The sequence below is a fragment of the Anser brachyrhynchus genome, assembly GCF_964034855.1.
Source record: "Anser brachyrhynchus genome assembly, contig: SCAFFOLD_72, whole genome shotgun sequence".
In the NCBI taxonomy this organism is placed as follows: domain Eukaryota; kingdom Metazoa; phylum Chordata; class Aves; order Anseriformes; family Anatidae; genus Anser; species Anser brachyrhynchus.
Genome location: NW_027663935.1, coordinates 256,987 through 276,108, shown reverse-complemented (window position 1 = coordinate 276,108; position 19,122 = coordinate 256,987). Strand labels below are relative to the sequence as shown.

Sequence of the window (19,122 nt, the reverse complement as noted above, 5' to 3'; positions counted from 1 at the left end):
GGAGAGGATTTGAACCTCTGGGGAAAGGGCTTAAGCCTTCTGCACTTGCCGGGCTCTGCCACTCTAGCTGGTCCTTTTCTAGGATTGAAAGTGGTGGGGGAAGGCCCTCTTCACGGTTTAGTTGGTTTCACTGCTTAGAGGGGGGGGGCGTGCTTGTGGTATTGGCCCCACTTTCCCGGTCCTTTCGTACTGGGGAGAGTGTGTCATAGATAGAAACCGACCTGGATTGCTCCGGTCTGAACTCAGATCACGTAGGACTGTTAATCGTTGAACAAACGAACCCTTAATAGCGGCTGCACCATTAGGATGTCCTGATCCAACATCGAGGTCGTAAACCCCCCTGTCGATATGGGCTCTTGAGGGGGATTGCGCTGTTATCCCTGGGGTAGCTTGGTCCATTAATCAATTATATTGGGTCTGGTCACTGTTAGCACTTTGAGGGGTAGCTCTAGGTAAAGAGGTATGGTCTTGTTTTTGGAGGATTTGTTCTCCTCCAAGGTCGCCCCAACCGAAAAATATCGACCAGGCTCTGCGATGGTAGTGGCCCCAGTGGGGTTGATTGAGGATTCGCGGTGGTCGTTGATTTTTAAGTTCCACAGGGTCTTCTCGTCTTATGTTCACATCCCCGCTTTTGCACGGGGAGATCAATTTCACTGATTATCTGTGAGAGACAGTTAAGACCTCGTTTAGCCATTCATACAAGTCTCGATTTATGGGACAATTGATTGCGCTACCTTTGCACGGTTAGGATACCGCGGCCGTTAAACCTAAGTCACCGGGCAGGCATCACCTTCAATACTTGTTTAATTTGCTGAAGGCTATGTTTTTGGTAAACAGTCGGGCCTTATTAATTTGCCGAGTTCCTTTCACAGATTTTAATCGCTCTTATAGGCGCTCCTGAGTCGGGTTAACAGGGTTAGTTAATACGTGGTCTTGTAGGGGTTTTTGTATCTGTCTAGGTCTGTTAATAATGTTTCTATGTAAGCTTGCGCCGTTAGAGGGGTGTGGCCCTGTACATGAGGGGCCTAGGATGATTCCTAGGATTGTTATGAGGATGGCAGCGGTTTTGGTGATAAGGGGTATGGTTATTGGGGGGGTTTTGGTTGGTGTGATGAAAGAGGTAATGATTATTCCTGCTGTAATGCTGCCTAGGGCGAGTCGGGTTAGGGGGGCGGTGATTAGTGGGTTGTTTTCGTTTATTGATACTATTGGGGGGATTCGGGTTTGTCCAGCTTGGACTAGGATGGTTATGCGGATGCTGTAGGTTGCGGTGAATGCTGTGGCTATAAGGGTTAGGAGTAGGGCTCAAGTATTTAGGTATGATGTGTTTAAGCTTTCGATGATGAGGTCTTTTGAGTAGAATCCGGCTAGGAATGGGGTTCCTATCAGCGCCAGGTTTCCGATGGTTAGGCAGGAAGTAGTGACTGGGAGTATTTTCTGTAGGCCTCCTATCTTTCGGATATCTTGTTCTCCGTTTAGGTTGTGGATGATAGACCCTGAGCATAGGAATAGTATGGCTTTAAAGAAGGCATGGGTTGAGATGTGTAGGAAGGCTAGTTGTGGGAGGTTTAGTCCGATAGTGACTATTATTAGTCCTAGTTGGCTGGATGTTGAGAAAGCAATGATTTTTTTGATGTCATTTTGGGTTAGGGCGCATGTGGCAGCGAATAGGGTTGATAGAGCACCTAGGCATAGGCAGGCAGTTAGGGCTGTCTGGTTGGTGGCTAGCAGGGGGTGCATGCGGATGAGCAGGAAGATTCCGGCTACTACTATGGTACTGGAGTGCAGTAGGGCTGATACTGGGGTGGGGCCTTCTATTGCTGCGGGCAGTCATGGGTGGAGTCCAAATTGGGCGGATTTTCCTGCGGCTGCGAGGATTAATCCTATGAGGGGGAGGATTGGGGTTTGGTGGGGGTGTACGGCTTGTTGGATCTCTCAGGTGTTGAATGTTGAAGCTAGTCATGCTATGCTCAGGATCAGTCCGATGTCTCCGATTCGGTTGTAGATTACGGCTCGTAGGGCGGCGGTGTTGGCATCTGCTCGGCCTTGTCATCAGCCGATGAGAAGGAAGGACATGATTCGTACTCCTTCCCAGCCTACGAATAGGAGGAATATGTTGTTTGCGGTTGTTAGGAGGAGTATGGCGACTAGGAATGTCAGTAGGTAGGTGAAAAATTTTGTTACGTATGGCTCTGAGGCCATGTATCATATGGCGAATTGTAGGATTGATCATGTTACAAATAGGGCGATTGGAAGAAATGTTATTGAGTATTGGTCTATTTTTAGGCTCAGGGGGATTTTAAAGTTTATAATGAATTTTCACTCCCAGTGGCAGGTGACAGATTCTACTCCCGAGTAGATGAATGCGGTTGTAGGGGCTAGGCTAATTAGGAATGCGGTTTTAACAGCGCGGGTGGTGGCTTGTGGGGTGTTTTTAAAGTTTTTAAATAGAAATGGCAGGATGATTGGGGTTAGGAGGATTGTCAGCGTGAGTAGTGTGAGGGAGTTGATTAGTAGTGTGGGGTTCACTACTTTTACTTGGATTTGCACCAAGATGGGTGGTTCCTAAGACCAGTGGATTGCTGTTATCCTTTAAAAGTAAGGGGGCTGAGGTTTTAGGCTCAGATGTAAGAGTTAGCAGCTCTTGTTGGTTAAACCCTCCCCTCGGCAGGTAAGAAGGTTTGAACTTCTATTCTTAGAATCACAGTCTAATGTTTGGTTTAAACTATACTTGCATGAGGGGATTCCGGAGATCAGTTCGGGTTTGAGGATTAGGAGGAATATTGGGATAATGTGGAGTGTTATGAGCGGGTGTTCTCGCGTGGTTGAGTTTTGCATAGATGTGATGTGGGAGGGGATTGAGCCTCGTTGGGTCATTAGTAGTATGAATAAGGTGTAGGAGGCGGTTAGTAGGGTTGCGATTCCTGTTAGGATGATCGTGAAGGCAGATCAGTTGAATAAGGTGATTATAATGGTTAGCTCTGCTATGAGGTTTGTTGTTGGGGGTAAGGCTATGTTTGTTAGATTGGCCAGCAATCATCAGGTAGCTATGAGTGGTAGGAGAGGTTGTAGGCCTCGTGTGAGTAGTAGAATTCGGCTGTGCGTACGTTCATAGTTTGTGTTGGCTAGGCAGAATAGTATGGAGGAAGTTAGTCCATGGGAAATTATTAGGATCATTGCCCCTGAGAATGATCAGTGGGTTTGGATTATTCCTGCGGCGATAACTAGGCCTATGTGGCTAACGGATGAATAAGCGATTAGTGATTTTAGGTCTGTCTGTCGTAGGCAGATTGAGCTAGTCATTAGGGCGCCTCATAGGGCCAGGGTTAGGAAGGGGTAGTGCAGGAGGTTGGACAGTGGGCCCATAAATAGAGTGACTCGTATAATTCCGTATCCTCCTAGCTTTAGTAGTAGGGCGGCGAGGAGTATTGAGCCTGCGATGGGTGCTTCTACGTGGGCTTTTGGCAGTCAGAGGTGTAGGCCGTATAGTGGGGCTTTTACTATGAATGCTATGAGCAGTGCTAGACCTGATAGTATTCCTGTCCATGAGGTGGATAGGGTTGGGTGGGTTAGTTGTAGGGTTGGCAGGTGCAGGGTGCCAATTTTCACGTATAGGTGTATGATTGTGATTAGCAGGGGTAGAGAGCTTACTGGCGTGTAGAATAGCAGGTAGATGCCAGCGCTTAGGCGTTCTGGTTGGTTCCCCCATCTGGTGATTAAGATTAGGGTGGGAATGAGGGTTGCTTCAAATGAGATGTAAAATAGTGCTAGTTCTGTGGTGGAAAAGGCTAGTAGGATGAATGGCTGGACTGCGACTAAGGTTGAGATAAAGATTCGTTTGCGTTGTAGGGGTTCTTGTTGCAGGTGGTTTTGGCTTGCTATGATTATGAGTGGGAGTAGTCAGCAGGATAGTACTAGGAGGGGGGATGAGATTTGGTCAATTCCTGTTCAGTTGGATAAAAATTTGTAGGGGTAGTAGGTTGGGATTAATCACTGTAGGCTTAGGGCAGCGATTAGGAGGCTGTATAAGGTGGTGTTAGTCCATAGAAATTTTGGTGGAGACAGCAGGGCTGTTGGAAGAAGTATGATTGTGGGTAGGATGATTTTTAGCATTGCAGGAGGTTTAGGTTGTGTAGATGGTCGGAGCCATGTGTGCGGGTGGAGGCTACTAGGATGGCCAGGCCTGTGCCCGCCTCACACGCTGAGAAGGTTAGCATGAGAATTGGTACCATGGTGAATGAGGAGACTTGGTTTTCGATGGATCATATTGATAGGCCTACGAATATCGATAATATTATGCTTTCAAGGCATAGTAGGGCGGATACTAGGTGGGTTCGGTGGAAGGCTAGCCCTAGTCCGCTGAAAATGAAGGCTGAGTAGAAGCTTAAATGTAGGGGCGACATAAGAAAGTTACAGGGTTGGCTGTAATCTGCTGGGTCGAAACCAGCTATCTTTTTGGTTAGACTAACTTTCTGTTATTCTGCTCATTCTAGGCCCCCTTGAATTCACTCGTAGGCCAGTCCGAGTGTTAGGAGAAGGAGGATCACTACAGTTCAGGTGAGGGTCATTAGGGGGGATTGGAGTTGGACGGCTCATGGCAGGGGGAGTAGGAGGGCGATTTCTAGGTCGAATAGGACGAACAGGATGGCTACTGAGGAAGAATCGGACTGAGAATGGTAATCGAGCAGATCCAAGTGGGTCGAATCCACATTCGTACGGTGAGAGTTTCTCTGAGTCGGGGTTTATTTGGGCGAGTCAGAAGTTTAATGCGGTTAGGGCGGCGCTTAGGATTGATGATAGGGCGAATATGAACATGAGTGCGTTCATTGCTCTCCTCTGGGTTTATACCAGATTCTAGAGATTGGAAGTCAATTGTAATTAATATACTAGAAGAGCAAGATCCTCATCAGTAGATGGTTATGTAGAGGAATAGTCAGATGACGTCTACGAAGTGTCAGTATCAGGCTGCTGCCTCGAATCCGAAGTGGTGGTCTGATGTAAAGTGGAACTTGATCAGTCGGAAGAGGCAGACGGTCAGGAAGGAGGATCCGATGATTACGTGGAGTCCGTGGAATCCAGTGGCAACGAAGAAGGTAGATCCGTAGACGCTATCGGCGATTGAGAATGGGGCTTCGTGGTATTCTATTGCTTGTAGGGCTGTGAAGTAGAATCCCAAGAGGATCGTTAGGGTTAGGGCGTGGATGGCATGTTTTCGGTTTCCTTCTGTGATGCTGTGATGGGCTCACGTTACGGTAACGCCTGAGGCTAGTAGGATGGCTGTGTTTAGTAGGGGGACTTCTATCGGGTTGAGTGGTTTAGTTCCTGTTGGGGGTCATTGGCCTCCTAGTTCTGGGGTTGGGGCCAGGCTCGAGTGGAAGAACGCTCAGAAGAACCCTAAGAAGAAGAATGCTTCGGATGTGATGAAAAGGATTATGCCGTATCGTAGGCCTTTTTGGACTGTGGGAGTGTGATGGCCTTGGAAGGTGCTTTCTCGTACAATGTCTCGTCATCATTGGAGTATTACTAGGAGTATTGAGATGAGGCCTAGGGTTAGTAGTATGGATGAGTTGTAGTGGAATCACATGATTAATCCTGAGGTTGTGAGTAGGGCGGCGGCTGCCCCGAAGATTGGTCAAGGGCTTGGGTCAACTATGTGGTATGAGTGTGCTTGGTGTGCCATTAGATGTTTTCTTGTAAGTATAGGCTTAGAAGGAGCACGAAGACGTAGGCCTGGATTATGGCTACTGCTACTTCTAGGATGGTTAGGAGTAGTAGGATGATTATTGTTAGGATGGATACTGCAGGAAGGGTGGGTATTAATGCAATGGAGGCTGTAGAGATGAGTTGGATGAGTAAGTGTCCTGCTGTAAGGTTGGCTGTAAGGCGGACTCCGAGGGCTAGGGGGCGGATTAGTAGGCTGGTTGTTTCGATCAGGATTAGTGCGGGGATTAGGGGTGTAGGGGTACCTTCGGGTAATAGGTGGGCTAAAGAGGCTGATGGTTGGTTTCGTAGGCCTGTTAGTAGTGTGGCGAGCCATAGTGGGAAGGCTAGGGCTATGTTCATAGATAGTTGGGTGGTTGGGGTGAATGTATATGGAAGGAGGCCTAGAAGGTTGATTGTAAGAAGTATGATTATTAGGGATGTAAATATTATGGCTCATTTGTGGCCATTTTTGTTGAGTGGGACTATTAGTTGTTTTGTGATTAGGTGAAGGAGTCATGTTTGGATAGTAGAAAGGCGGTTGTTGATTCATCGGTTGTTTGGGGACGGGAATAGTAGGGCTGGGAAGAGTAGGGATAGTAGGATTAAGGGGATGCCAAATAGATTGGGGCTGGAAAATTGGTCAAAGAAGCTTAGGTTCATGGTCAGGATCATGGTGTGGGTTTGGTAGTGAGGGAGGTCTTATTTGATGGGGGGTTGGTTGTGGTGAAGGCTAGTAGTTTTGGTTGGATGAGGAGTGCTAGGGTTAATCAGGTTATAATTATGATTGAAAATCATGGTGCGGGGTTAAGCTGTGGCATATCATTAAGGAGGGGGAAGTCCCTCTTTGGCTAGCTTAAAAGGCTAGTGCTGTTGCATAGCTTCTTAATGATTAGGATGATGATAGAAGGGACGATCAGGCCTCGAAATGTGGGAGTGGGGTTGATTCTACTACAATGGGTATGTAGCTGTGATTAGCCCCGCAAATTTCTGAGCATTGTCCGTAAAAAATCCCAGGCCGGGTGGTAATGAATGAAGTTTGGTTTAGTCGGCCTGGGATTGCGTCTGTTTTAACTCCGAGCGTTGGGACTGCTCAGGAGTGAAGTACGTCTCCTGCAGTAATGATCACGCGGATGGGGGATTCTATTGGGATAACTACGCGGTGGTCAACTTCTAGCAGTCGGAAGTGGCCGTTGGGTAAGTCTGGGGTGGGCACTATGTAGGAGTCGAATGATAGGTCTTTGAAGTCTGTGTATTCGTAGCTTCAGTATCATTGGTGGCCGATGGCTTTTAGGGTGAGGTCTGGTTCGTCGATTTCGTCCATTATGTAGAGGATTTGTAGGGATGGGAGGGCGAGGAGTACCAGGACGATAGCAGGTAGGATTGTCCAGATCAGCTCTACTTCTTGGGCGTCTACAGCATTGGACGAGAGTTTTTCTGTTAGTATGTGGGCTAAAAGGTAGAGAACTAGGCTGCAGATAGCTAGGGCAACGATTAGGGCGTGGTCGTGGAATTCAACGAGTTCTTCTATGATGGGTGATGAGGCGTCTTGGAATCCTAGTTGGGAGTGGTTGGCCACATGAGATGTACAGGATTTTTACCTGTGATTTAGTCTTGACAAGGCTATGTAATTGGTTTACTAACGTCTCATAAGAAAGAAGCATGAGCGGTTAACCTCCTGGGAGACCCAGAAAACTTCACCCCAGCAAACCCGCTAGTAACCCCACCACACATCAAGCCAGAATGATACTTCCTATTCGCCTACGCCATCCTACGTTCAATCCCAAATAAACTAGGAGGCGTATTAGCACTGGCCGCCTCCGTACTGATCCTATTCCTAATCCCATTCCTGCACAAATCAAAACAACGAGCAATAACATTCCGACCACTCTCCCAGCTCCTATTCTGAGTACTAGTCGCCGACCTCCTCGTCCTAACATGAGTAGGAAGCCAACCCGTCGAACACCCATTCATCATCATCGGCCAACTCGCTTCAATCGCCTACTTCACTATCCTCCTATTTCTCCTCCCCGCCGCAAGCGCCCTAGAAAACAAAATACTCAACTGCTAAATACTCTAATAGTTTATAAAAACATTGGTCTTGTAAACCAAAGATTGAAGACTTACCACTTCTTAGAGTACCCCAAACTCAGAAAAAAAGGACTCAAACCTTTATCTCCAGCTCCCAAAGCTGGCATTTTCAATAAACTATTCTCTGACCCTAACCCCTAAACCGCCCGAATAGCACCCCGCGACAACCCCCGCACAAGCTCCAATACAACAAACAAAGTCAACAACAGCCCCCAACCCGCCACTAAAAACATCCCTGCCCCATGTGAATAAAACATGGAAACTCCACTAAAATCCGACCGAACAACAAACACCCCAACATTATTCACAGTAGAAACCCCGAACTTCCAAGCCCCCATAAACCCCCCAAACACCAACCCCCCAAAAACAATTGCCACAAACGCTACTGCACATCCAATCACCCGTCAATCCCCCCAAGCCCCAGGGAAAGGCTCCGCTGCTAAAGCTACTGAATAAACAAACACCACCAGCATACCCCCCAAATACACCATAAACAGCACTAAAGCCACGAACGAAACCCCAAGGCCCAGCAACCACCCGCACCCCGCCACAGACGCTAACACCAAACCAACAACCCCATAATACGGCGAAGGATTCGACGCCACACCCAAAACACCCACCGCAAAGCAAATCCCTAAAAAAAACATAAAATAAGTCATTATTCCTGCCCGGACACTACCCGAGGCCTGCGGCTCGAAAAGCCGCCATTGTTCTCAACTACAGGAACTAACCGCAAGCCCCCAATAATTCTACCCCATCTATGCCATTATGCTTAACCCCCCCCCCCTCCCCCCCCGAGGCGGGGGTATTTGGTTATGCATATTCGTGCATAAATTTATATACCCCATATACATACATACTATAGTACCAGTAATATACATTATATACGGACTATCTTATAAGCAGGTGCTAAACCCATACATGTACACGGCCATTAAACCCTTAAACACACTCCTACCAAACCACCCGGCATGAATGTTCTAGGACCATACCCCACAACACCCAATACAACTCCACTCAAGCGCATAACAAGACCCCATTTTAATGAATGCTCACAGGACATGCTCCAACAACAACTCTCCACCACATATCTCATGCAGTTCGTATCAGACGGATTTATTAATCGTACTCCTCACGTGAAATCAGCAACCCGTTGCACATAATGTCCGGTATGACTAGCTTCAGGCCCATACGTTCCCCCTAAACCCCTCGCCCTCCTCACATTTTTGCGCCTCTGGTTCCTCGGTCAGGGCCATCCATTGGGTTCACTCACCCCTCCTTGCCCTTCAAAGTGGCATCTGTGAGTACTTTCACCTTCTCAATGCGTAATCGCGGCATGTTCCAGCTTTTTGGCGCCTCTGGTTCCTCTTATTTTTTCCGGGGTTACCTCACAGGTGGCTATTCCCAGTGATCTCGGGGGTCCCACAATCTAAGCCTGGACACACCTGCCTCACGGCCTATCCTATATTTCAAGGGTCCCTCGATGAGACGGTTGGCGTATATGGGGAATCATCCTGACACTGATGCACTTTGACCACATTCAGTTAATGTTACCTCCACCCTCCGGGTTAAATGGGGCTATTGGATGAATGCTCGTTGGACATAGCACAAAACAACAAATCATTAAGCGCAACCCCTGCGCTTCACAAACTAAACCAGTAAACTTTCGCTAACCACCATGTAGCATAAACCTTCATCGCCCAATCCCAGCAAACTACCTCTAAAACTCCATTAATCATCCCTTCCATGACATCATCGGAACGATGTACATATACACACAAACACATACAAAATAACTTAAACTTATTAGAGAAACTCCAGTACTAAAAATAGTAAACACAAGCAATAATTTCATATACTTCACTCTCACTCACCACTCAACTATCAGCTAACCACACCCCCGTCCACATAGCTTAACACAAAGCATGGCACTGAAGTTGCCAAGATGGCATAAAACATGCCTGCGGACAAAAGACTTAGTCCTAACCTTACGGTTGGTTTTTGCTAAATATATACATGCAAGTATCCGCGCCCCAGTGTAAACGCCCTCGACCACCTACCCCCATACAGGCCTTGAGGAGCGGGTATCAGGCACACCCAAGTAGTAGCCCAAGACGCCTCGCTAAGCCACGCCCCCACGGGTATTCAGCAGTAATTAACATTAAGCAATGAGTGCAAACTTGACTTAGTTATAGCAACAGCCTAACTTCAAGGGTTGGTAAATCTTGTGCCAGCCACCGCGGTCATACAAGAAACCCAAATCAACCGTCCTATTGACACGGCGTAAAGAGTGGTAAAATGCCTATCCTAGCTAACTAAGATCAAAATGCAACTGAGCTGTCATAAGCCCAAGATGCACCTAAACACACCATTAAGATGATCTTAGGAACTAACGACTGATTTAAACCCACGAAAGCCAGGGCCCAAACTGGGATTAGATACCCCACTATGCCTGGCCCTAAATCTTGATACTTACTTTACCGAAGTATCCGCCAGAGAACTACGAGCACAAACGCTTAAAACTCTAAGGACTTGGCGGTGCCCCAAACCCACCTAGAGGAGCCTGTTCTACAATCGATAATCCCCGATTAACCCAACCACCCCTTGCCAACACAGCCTACATACCGCCGTCGCCAGCCCACCTCGAATGAGAGCACAACAGTGGACACAATAGCACCCCGCTAATAAGACAGGTCAAGGTATAGCCTATGGAGTGGAAGAAATGGGCTACATTCCCTATTCACAGGGCACACGGAAAGAAGCGTGAAACCACTTCTGGAAGGCGGATTTAGCAGTAAAGTGGGACAATAGAGCCTACTTTAAGCCGGCCCTGGGGCACGTACATACCGCCCGTCACCCTCCTCAAAAGCCACATCCCACATAACTAATACCATAAATACGCTGAGGATGAGGTAAGTCGTAACAAGGTAAGTGTACCGGAAGGTGTACTTAGAATATCAAGACGTAGCTATAACACCAAAGCACTCAGCTTACACCTGAAAGATATCTACTAGACCGGATCGTCTTGAAGCCCCCCCTCTAGCTCAACCACACAAATAGTACACCAAAACTAAAGAATTTACTAAACTAATTAAACTAAAGCATTTTACAGTCTTAGTATAGGCGATAGAAAAGACACTTAGACGCGATAGAGACCCCAGTACCGTAAGGGAAAGATGAAATAGCAGTGAAACAATCAAAGCGACAGACAGCAAAGATCAACCCTTGTACCTTTTGCATCATGGTTTAGCGAGAACAACCAAGCAAAGTGAACTAAAGTTTGCCCCCCCGAAACCCAAGCGAGCTACTTTCAAGCAGTTAAAGAGAGCGAACCCGTCTCTGTTGCAAAAGAGTGGGATGACTTGTCAGTAGAGGTGAAAAGCCAACCGAGCTGGGTGATAGCTGGTTACCTGTGAAACGAATCTAAGTTCCCCCTTAATCCTCCCTACCGGACATCCTGAACCCTAATGAGATGATTAAGAGCTATTTAATGGAGGGACAGCTCCATTAAAAAAGGACACAACCTCGACTAGCGGATAATTCTTACTACTGATCCTACCGTGGGCCCTAAAGCAGCCATCAAAAAAGAGTGCGTCAAAGCTCCACCACCTAAAAATACCAAAATAAGATGATTCCCTTATCACAAACAGGTCAACCTATGAATATAGGAGAATTAATGCTAAAATAAGTAACTCAGGGCCACACCCCTCTAACGGCGCAAGCTTACATAGAAACATTATTAACAGACCTAGACAGATACAAAAACCCCTACAAGACCACGTATTAACTAACCCTGTTAACCCGACTCAGGAGCGCCTATAAGAGCGATTAAAATCTGTGAAAGGAACTCGGCAAATTAATAAGGCCCGACTGTTTACCAAAAACATAGCCTTCAGCAAATTAAACAAGTATTGAAGGTGATGCCTGCCCGGTGACTTAGGTTTAACGGCCGCGGTATCCTAACCGTGCAAAGGTAGCGCAATCAATTGTCCCATAAATCGAGACTTGTATGAATGGCTAAACGAGGTCTTAACTGTCTCTCACAGATAATCAGTGAAATTGATCTCCCCGTGCAAAAGCGGGGATGTGAACATAAGACGAGAAGACCCTGTGGAACTTAAAAATCAACGACCACCGCGAATCCTCAATCAACCCCACTGGGGCCACTACCATCGCAGAGCCTGGTCGATATTTTTCGGTTGGGGCGACCTTGGAGGAGAACAAATCCTCCAAAAACAAGACCATACCTCTTTACCTAGAGCTACCCCTCAAAGTGCTAACAGTGACCAGACCCAATATAATTGATTAATGGACCAAGCTACCCCAGGGATAACAGCGCAATCCCCCTCAAGAGCCCATATCGACAGGGGGGTTTACGACCTCGATGTTGGATCAGGACATCCTAATGGTGCAGCCGCTATTAAGGGTTCGTTTGTTCAACGATTAACAGTCCTACGTGATCTGAGTTCAGACCGGAGCAATCCAGGTCGGTTTCTATCTATGACACACTCTCCCCAGTACGAAAGGACCGGGAAAGTGGGGCCAATACCACAAGCACGCCCCCCCCCTCTAAGCAGTGAAACCAACTAAACCGTGAAGAGGGCCTTCCCCCACCACTTTCAATCCTAGAAAAGGACCAGCTAGAGTGGCAGAGCCCGGCAAGTGCAGAAGGCTTAAGCCCTTTCCCCAGAGGTTCAAATCCTCTCCCTAGCTTCACCCATGATTCAAATAACAACACTAAGCTGCCTCGTTATATCCCTCCTATACATCATCCCAATCCTGATTGCCGTAGCCTTCCTAACCCTAGCAGAACGGAAAATCCTAAGCTACATACAATCCCGCAAAGGCCCTAACGTTGTTGGGCCTTTTGGCCTACTTCAACCATTTGCGGACGGACTGAAACTATTTACCAAAGAGCCCATCCGACCCTCTACCTCTTCCCCACTTCTATTCATTCTGATACCAATACTAGCCCTTGTCCTAGCCCTCACCACTTGAGCACCACTACCACTCCCATTTCCCCTAGCAGATCTAAACCTCGGAGTTCTCTTCCTAATAGCCATGTCAAGCCTAGCCGTCTACTCAGTCCTATGATCAGGCTGAGCCTCGAACTCAAAATACGCACTAATCGGAGCCCTACGGGCAGTAGCACAGACCATTTCATACGAAGTGACACTGGCCATAATCCTGCTATCAATAATCATACTAAGCGGAAGCTACACACTCAGCTCCTTTGCCGTCGCACAGGAGCCTCTATACTTCATTTTCTCCTCATGACCCCTAGCAATAATATGATACGTATCCACCCTAGCAGAGACAAACCGAGCTCCTTTTGACCTCACAGAGGGTGAATCTGAGCTAGTCTCAGGGTTTAACGTTGAATACGCCGCAGGACCCTTCGCCTTATTCTTCCTAGCTGAATATGCGAACATTATGCTAATAAATACACTTACAGCCATCATATTCCTAAACCCAAGCGCCCTAGGGCCACCCACAGAACTATTCCCCGTCATCCTAGCCACAAAAGTCCTCCTACTATCTTCTGGTTTCTTATGGGTCCGAGCTTCATACCCACGATTCCGATATGACCAACTAATGCACCTACTATGAAAAAACTTCCTACCCCTCACACTAGCTCTGTGCCTCTGACACATCAGCATACCTATCTGCTATGCAGGCCTACCTCCTTACATAAGGAAATGTGCCTGAACTACAAAGGGTCACTATGATAAAGTGAACATAGAGGTATAACAGCCCTCTCATTTCCTGTTGACCTTAGAAAAGTAGGAATTGAACCCACACAAGAGAAATCAAAATTCTCCATACTTCCCTTATATTATTTTCTAGTAGAGTCAGCTAATCAAGCTATCGGGCCCATACCCCGAAAATGATGGTTTAACCCCCTCCTCTACTAATGAACCCTTACGCGACCCCAATCATAACCTTCAGCCTCATCTTGGGCACCACAATCACAATTTCCAGCAACCACTGAGTTCTGGCCTGGACAGGACTGGAGATCAACGCACTAGCCATCATTCCCCTAATTGCCAAATCCCACCACCCACGAGCAGTAGAAGCCGCAACGAAATACTTCCTAACCCAAGCAGCTGCTTCCGCCCTGGTCCTATTCTCTAGCATAACCAATGCCTGAGTCACCGGCCAATGAGACATCACACAAATAAACCACCCAACCTCCTGTCTACTACTGACAGCAGCAATCGCTATTAAACTGGGCCTAGTGCCATTTCACTTCTGATTCCCAGAAGTACTACAAGGATCGCCACTAATAACAGCCCAGCTACTCTCGACCCTCATAAAATTCCCCCCACTAACCCTGCTCCTACTAACATCCAAATCCCTCGACCCAGCTCTACTCACCGCCATGGCCCTAGCCTCAACAGCACTAGGAGGCTGAATAGGACTGAACCAAACACAAACACGCAAAATCCTAGCCTTCTCGTCCATCTCCCACTTAGGCTGAATCGCCATCATCCTAGTTTACAGCCCCAAATTGGCCTTACTTACCTTCTACCTATACACAATCATAACATCAGCCGTATTCCTAGCCCTTAACAAAATCAAAGCCCTTAACCTATCCATGATCACAACCTCATGAACAAAAACCCCAGTGCTAAACGCCACCCTAATACTAGTACTTTTATCCCTAGCAGGCCTCCCCCCATTAACAGGCTTTATACCAAAGTGACTTATCATCCAAGAACTAACTAAACAGGAAATAACACCAGCAGCCATGGCAATTGCCATGCTATCACTGCTCAGCCTCTTCTTCTACCTACGCCTCGCATACCACTCAACAATTACCCTTCCCCCCAACTCCTCTAACCACATAAAACAATGATACACTAGCAAAGCCCCAAGCACACCTACTGCGGTCCTTGCCTCACTATCAATCCTCTTACTTCCCCTGTCCCCAATAATACATGCCATTGTCTAGAAACTTAGGATAACACCCCAAACCGAAGGCCTTCAAAGCCTTAAATAAGAGTTAAACCCTCTTAGTTTCTGCACATTAAGACTTACAGAATATTAACCTGTATCTTCTGAATGCAAGTCAGACGCTTTAATTAAGCTAAAGCCTCCCTAGACAGATGGGCTTCGATCCCACAAAACTCTAGTTAACAGCTAAATGCCTAAACCAATTGGCTTCTGCCTACAAAGACCCTGACGCACCCTAGTGCGCATCGATGAGCTTGCAACTCAACATGAATTTCACTACAGAGCCGATAAGAAGAGGAACTAAACCTCTGTAAAAAGGACTACAGCCTAACGCTTCAACACTCAGCCATCTTACCCGTCACCTTCATCAACCGATGACTATTTTCCACTAACCATAAGGATATTGGCACCCTGTACCTCATCTTCGGGGCATGAGCAGGAATAGTCGGCACCGCACTCAGCCTATTAATCCGCGCAGAACTAGGACAACCAGGAACTCTCCTAGGCGACGACCAAATTTACAATGTAATCGTTACCGCTCACGCCTTTGTAATAAGCTTCTTTATAGTCATACCCATCATGATCGGAGGATTCGGCAACTGATTAGTCCCCCTCATAATCGGTGCCCCCGACATAGCATTCCCGCGAATAAACAACATAAGCTTTTGACTCCTCCCCCCATCATTCCTCCTCCTACTAGCCTCATCCACTGTAGAAGCTGGCGCCGGCACAGGCTGAACTGTCTACCCTCCCCTAGCAGGTGACCTTGCCCACGCCGGAGCTTCAGTAGACCTGGCTATCTTCTCACTCCACTTAGCCGGTATCTCCTCCATCCTTGGGGCCATCAACTTTATCACCACAGCCATCAACATAAAACCCCCCGCACTCTCACAATACCAAACCCCACTATTTGTCTGATCCGTACTAATTACCGCCATCCTACTCCTTCTATCACTCCCCGTACTCGCCGCCGGTATTACAATATTACTAACTGATCGAAACCTAAACACCACATTCTTCGACCCCGCTGGAGGAGGAGACCCAATCCTGTACCAACACCTATTCTGATTCTTCGGACACCCAGAAGTCTATATTCTGATCCTACCGGGGTTCGGAATCATCTCACACGTAGTCACGTACTACTCAGGCAAAAAGGAGCCCTTCGGCTACATGGGAATAGTCTGAGCCATACTATCCATCGGCTTCCTAGGATTCATCGTCTGAGCTCACCACATGTTTACAGTAGGAATAGACGTTGATACCCGAGCCTACTTTACATCAGCCACTATAATCATTGCCATCCCTACCGGAATCAAAGTATTTAGCTGACTAGCCACCCTGCACGGAGGAACAATCAAATGAGACCCCCCCAATACTATGAGCTCTAGGATTTATCTTCCTATTTACCATCGGAGGATTAACAGGAATCGTTCTTGCAAACTCTTCCCTAGACATCGCCCTGCACGACACGTACTACGTAGTTGCCCACTTCCACTACGTCCTATCCATAGGCGCCGTCTTTGCCATTCTAGCAGGATTTACTCACTGATTCCCACTACTCACTGGGTTTACCCTACACCAAACATGAGCAAAAGCCCACTTCGGGGTAATATTTACAGGAGTAAACCTAATGTTCTTCCCCCAGCACTTCCTAGGCCTAGCAGGAATACCCCGACGATACTCGGACTATCCCGACGCCTACACACTATGAAACACCATTTCCTCCATCGGCTCCCTAATCTCAATAGTAGCCGTAATCATACTAATATTCATCATCTGAGAAGCCTTTTCGGCCAAACGAAAAGTCCTACAACCAGAACTAACTACCACAAACGTTGAATGAATCCACGGCTGCCCTCCCCCATACCATACTTTCGAGGAACCGGCCTTCGTCCAAGTACAAGAAAGGAAGGAATCGAACCCTCACATGCTGGTTTCAAGCCAACTGCATTCACCGCTCATGCTTCTTTCTTATGAGACGTTAGTAAACCAATTACATAGCCTTGTCAAGACTAAATCACAGGTAAAAATCCTGTACATCTCATGTGGCCAACCACTCCCAACTAGGATTCCAAGACGCCTCATCACCCATCATAGAAGAACTCGTTGAATTCCACGACCACGCCCTAATCGTTGCCCTAGCTATCTGCAGCCTAGTTCTCTACCTTTTAGCCCACATACTAACAGAAAAACTCTCGTCCAATGCTGTAGACGCCCAAGAAGTAGAGCTGATCTGGACAATCCTACCTGCTATCGTCCTGGTACTCCTCGCCCTCCCATCCCTACAAATCCTCTACATAATGGACAAAATCGATGAACCAGACCTCACCCTAAAAGCCATCGACCACCAATGATACTGAAGCTACGAATACACAGACTTCAAAGACCTATCATTCGACTCCTACATAGTGCCCACCCCAGACTTACCCAACGGCCACTTCTGACTGCTAGAAGTTGACCACCGCGTAGTTATCCCAATAGAATCCCCCATCCGCGTGATCATTACTGCAGGAGACGTACTCCACTCCTGAGCAGTCCCAACGCTCGGAGTTAAAACAGACGCAATCCCAGGCCGACTAAACCAAACTTCATTCATTACCACCCGGCCTGGGATTTTTTACGGACAATGCTCAGAAATTTGCGGGGCTAATCACAGCTACATACCCATTGTAGTAGAATCAACCCCACTCCCACATTTCGAGGCCTGATCGTCCCTTCTATCATCATCCTAATCATTAAGAAGCTATGCAACAGCACTAGCCTTTTAAGCTAGCCAAAGAGGGACTTCCCCCTCCTTAATGATATGCCACAGCTTAACCCCGCACCATGATTTTCAATCATAATTATAACCTGATTAACCCTAGCACTCCTCATCCAACCAAAACTACTAGCCTTCACCACAACCAACCCCCCATCAAATAAGACCTCCCTCACTACCAAACCCACACCATGATCCTGACCATGAACCTAAGCTTCTTTGACCAATTTTCCAGCCCCAATCTATTTGGCATCCCCTTAATCCTACTATCCCTACTCTTCCCAGCCCTACTATTCCCGTCCCCAAACAACCGATGAATCAACAACCGCCTTTCTACTATCCAAACATGACTCCTTCACCTAATCACAAAACAACTAATAGTCCCACTCAACAAAAATGGCCACAAATGAGCCATAATATTTACATCCCTAATAATCATACTTCTTACAATCAACCTTCTAGGCCTCCTTCCATATACATTCACCCCAACCACCCAACTATCTATGAACATAGCCCTAGCCTTCAAAATCATGGTGCGGGGTTAAGCTGTGGCATATCATTAAGGAGGGGGAAGTCCCTCTTGGCTAGCTTTTGGGGCTTTGCTAGTGTATCATTGTTTTATGTGGTTAGAGGAGTTGGGGGGAAGGGTAATTGTTGAGTGGTATGCGAGGCGTAGGTAGAAGAAGAGGCTGAGCAGTGATAGCATGGCAATTGCCATGGCTTCTGGTGTTATTTCCTGTTTAGTTAGTTCTTGGATGATAAGTCACTTTGGTATAAAGCCTGTTAATGGGGGGAGGCCTGCTAGGGATAAAAGTACTAGTATTAGGGTGGCGTTTAGCACTGGGGTTTTTGTTCATGAGGTTGTGATCATGGATAGGTTAAGGGCTTTGATTTTGTTAAGGGCTAGGAATACGGCTGATGTTATGATTGTGTATAGGTAGAAGGTAAGTAAGGCCAATTTGGGGCTGTAAACTAGGATGATGGCGATTCAGCCTAAGTGGGAGATGGACGAGAAGGCTAGGATTTTGCGTGTTTGTGTTTGGTTCAGTCCTATTCAGCCTCCTAGTGCTGTTGAGGCTAGGGCCATGGCGGTGAGTAGAGCTGGGTCGAGGGATTTGGATGTTAGTAGGAGCAGGGTTAGTGGGGGGAATTTTATGAGGGTCGAGAGTAGCAGGGCTGTTATTAGTGGCGATCCTTGTAGTACTTCTGGGAATCAGAAGTGAAATGGCACTAGGCCCAGTTTAATAGCGATTGCTGCTGTCAGTAGTAGACAGGAGGTTGGGTGGTTTATTTGTGTGATGTCTCATTGGCCGGTGACTCAGGCATTGGTTATGCTAGAGAATAGGACCAGGGCGGAAGCAGCTGCTTGGGTTAGGAAGTATTTCGTTGCGGCTTCTACTGCTCGTGGGTGGTGGGATTTGGCAATTAGGGGAATGATGGCTAGTGCGTTGATCTCCAGTCCTGTCCAGGCCAGAACTCAGTGGTTGCTGGAAATTGTGATTGTGGTGCCCAAGATGAGGCTGAAGGTTATGATTGGGGTCGCGTAAGGGTTCATTAGTAGAGGAGGGGGTTAAACCATCATTTTCGGGGTATGGGCCCGATAGCTTGATTAGCTG

General features: G+C 47.3%; 2 long non-coding RNA genes across 4 annotated transcripts in view; one reads left to right on the top strand and one right to left on the bottom strand.

The window, feature by feature from the left end:
* Window positions 1–19,122, top strand: part of LOC308186610 — a 316,995-nt gene that overhangs the window by 274,872 nt on the left and 23,001 nt on the right. The window lies entirely within an intron of this gene.
* The window catches only part of LOC308186609, a 64,220-nt gene continuing 62,678 nt past the window's right edge, over window positions 17,581–19,122 (bottom strand). For all 3 annotated transcript variants that reach the window (XR_013944134.1, XR_013944135.1, XR_013944136.1), the window contains one exon: window positions 17,581–18,026. This is a non-coding gene — a long non-coding RNA (uncharacterized lncRNA). The remainder of the gene's footprint in view (window positions 18,027–19,122) is intronic.